Source organism: Hydractinia symbiolongicarpus, chromosome 14, assembly GCF_029227915.1.
Source record: "Hydractinia symbiolongicarpus strain clone_291-10 chromosome 14, HSymV2.1, whole genome shotgun sequence".
In the NCBI taxonomy this organism is placed as follows: Eukaryota; Metazoa; Cnidaria; class Hydrozoa; order Anthoathecata; family Hydractiniidae; genus Hydractinia; species Hydractinia symbiolongicarpus.
The window spans coordinates 4,274,615-4,277,762 of NC_079888.1; the positions used below are offsets into that span (position 1 = coordinate 4,274,615).

The 3,148-nt window shown below is 37.6% G+C and overlaps 1 pseudogene; it reads left to right on the forward strand.

The window, feature by feature from the left end:
• Nucleotides 1–725: 725 nt before the first annotated feature.
• Nucleotides 726–2,001, forward strand: LOC130625082 (putative nuclease HARBI1; annotated as a pseudogene).
• Nucleotides 2,002–3,148: the final 1,147 nt, after the last annotated feature.

The following is a 3,148-nucleotide window of genomic DNA, read 5'->3' on the forward strand; positions in this document are numbered from 1 at the left end:
CTTTTCACAGGTTATGTAAATTCTTCGCTAGGATATACACGTTGTTTTTATAAAAAATAGTGTGTTTTAGTTTCACCCTCGATGTTCTTAACTTTTTTGACAAATGCTATCCTCATTATTCTCAATATGTTCTTAACATGACTATGGCTTGAAAATATATAATGCCTTAATAAAATAAAGCATGCTATAAGTTACTATAGCTAGCTAATGGCATTTCTACTACATGTAACGGTCCATTGCTTGGACACAAAAAAGTTCAATTCGTTTGATATACAATAAAAAATAAACTTCTAATCAATTTTGTGCGTCATGCAAATGTTCATATTTAAACACAAACAAATCATCAAGCTTAGACATATTATTAGGATATTCTAAACTTCTAACCCATTTTTCAGAGTTTATTCTTACAAAATAAAAATAATATACAGGCGGAACAGACATTTTATCATGGATTTAATTGTAGATAATTTCCTCATTTAACAAAACAATTGGAAACCATAGCAGGTCCGAATTTAATGGATTTTTTTGTTTATGCCGCAAGTGTTATTTAGGCCATGTTCACACGTTGCGGATAGATAATGTTTCGGAACGATTTTCATATCGGATAGGCCTTGCGACCACACGGTTTTGAAGCTATCCGCTATGAAAAGCGAAATAATTTCGTTCCGCTTCGAAAAGTGAAATGATTTCGCTCCGATATTCTAACCGCAAAGTGTGAACACAATAGCGCGGCAAATTGAGGAAGATGGCGGCAGTAGAATGTAAACAACTCCAAGAGCTAAAGGCATTAACTGGATATTTTTTACAACTTTGTGCGGCTTATGAATATATGAGAGTTGCTTTTTTTACTCGCAAACGAAAACGACTTGCCACAATCAGAATTTCTGAAGGAAAGCCAGTCTGTCTTCGCGGAAAAAAGAACTTTCCGCGAGAATATTGGGTGAAACCAGGAAGAACGAGTATTTGGTGGGAAAACTTCCTGTTCAACAAAGTGGTCAACAACGACTGGAAAGAATGTTTTCGTATGTCAAAAACAAACTTCAGCAAGTTATGTAACCTTCTGCGACCATTCATTTTCAAACAAACAACTGTAATGCGTGCAGCAATATCGGTTGAAACTGAAGTTGCTCTTACTCTGTACTACCTATCTGATGAAGGAAGAATGCAAAAGACAGCGAATGCGATTGGTATTGGTAAGAGCACAGTTTCGGTAGTTGTTAAGCGAGTGTGTAAAGCAATTTGTGATCATCTTGGACCCAGGTTGATATCTTTGCCCATGACTATCGATAGAGTTAATGAAATGACCACAAAATTCGAGAGCAGTCACGGTTTCCCTCAATGTTTAGGGGCTGTGGATGGAACTCATGTTGATATAAAATGCCCAAAAGACAACGCAAGTGATTTCATTAATCGAAAAGGACGCTATTCTATTAATGTTCAGGCATGTGTGGATTACAGGTATTGCTTTTTTTTGTAGTTGTGCGTTGGCCTGGGAGTGTGCATGATGCACGAATTTGGGGGAATTCTGTTGTCAATGACCAGTTAAGGGCAGGTGCAATCCCACCTAATTCGAAAGTGATTGTTCCAGGAGAAACACCAGTGCCAGTGTGTTTGTTAGGTGACCCTGCTTATCCACTTCTCCCATATCTTATGAAAGAATATGCAGCTGGAGGAAGTAATCCTCAGGAAGAGTTTTATTCATACCGATTATCTTCGGCTAGGATGGTAGTTGAATGTGCTTTTGGTAGACTCAAGGGCCGCTTTGGGATACTGAAGAAACAGATGGACACAAAATTAGAAGACACATTGCTTATAATATATGCATGTTTTATCTTGCATAATTTTTGTGAACATAACAAAGAAACATTATCTAATGATATAACTCAAACAGTAAATCAAGAACAAAACCAACAACAACCTCTAACTATAGTTGATGCACACGCCAGCAATGATATGGGAGGAAAACGAAATCGAAAAATATTTACGAAGTACTTTGAATGAAGGCACCAAAAACATTATTCCTACATCAAACTATACCATAGCTATAGTTTTAATATTTGTTTTGGATAACCTGGTGTACAGTACCAGAAAAATTAGTATATATACTGCTGTAAATAAAATATCTATATAAGCTGTGAAAATTACTTCAGTTTTAAAATATGTCACTATTTCTGTTGTTGACCTCGAAATGCACGTTCTAAGATATCATTGACTTCTGACACTCGAACCCCAGGTTGGTTCAAAACTGTATTGCTTACGTTTGGAAACAAATCATATGTTACAACCTGTGGTCTTTGGGGATTTGTAGCATGTATACTTGCAAAACTTTGTGCAATAGTGTTCCCCACATGTTCAATGCACTTTGCCATTTTAGACATACTGTCCTTAAAGTCTGCATCTGACTGATCAATTCTATCTAATAACTTTCGCTTTAATTCCAAGTCCTCCCTCGCAAGTTTTAATTGTTGATTTTCAAGCGACAACTTTTTTGATAGCCGATTATGCCTTTCATCTTTCAAGTATTTTCCAATTTTCTTACGTCTGTCTTCATTATTACTGCTGCTGTCCTTACTGGAAGATGTTGAACTGCATGAGGAAACTAACTCACCATGGTCATCAATTGTTGTATCATCATTGTATGTAGAGTTCAGAGGCAGAACAGGGGAAATATTAGGCTCTGATAATTCCACAGTAGAACTTTCCTGAGTTGGAACTGTTGCAGAAGATTCAAAACCACCACTCAGGCTAGTAGTAGATGGTGACCCTGACCATATGTCAGTGCACAGGTCAAAAAATGTCATGACCACTCTACCCCCACTGCTTCTGCGGCCAGCATCTACAGCCTTCTTGTAGCTGGAACGTATGTTTTTCAGTTTGCTAGTAACTCTCTGCCTACTCAGTTCGCTGAGTCTGTTACCACTCCTTGGATAGTCTTCATCACTGTTCTTTGGGTAAGAATCTTGAAAGTTTCCAGTTATTGTTTCATACTTAGTCCTGATACTCTCCCAGTCTTTTCCTTGTAGTTCATTTTCCACTTTGTAGGCTTTCACTGTCTCCAGCAGAAGCTCAATCTCCTTATCAGTCCATGTGAAGGAGCCCTCAGACGCCATTTTGTTTACTTTCTTAACGCTCTTGCTCATCCACGTAA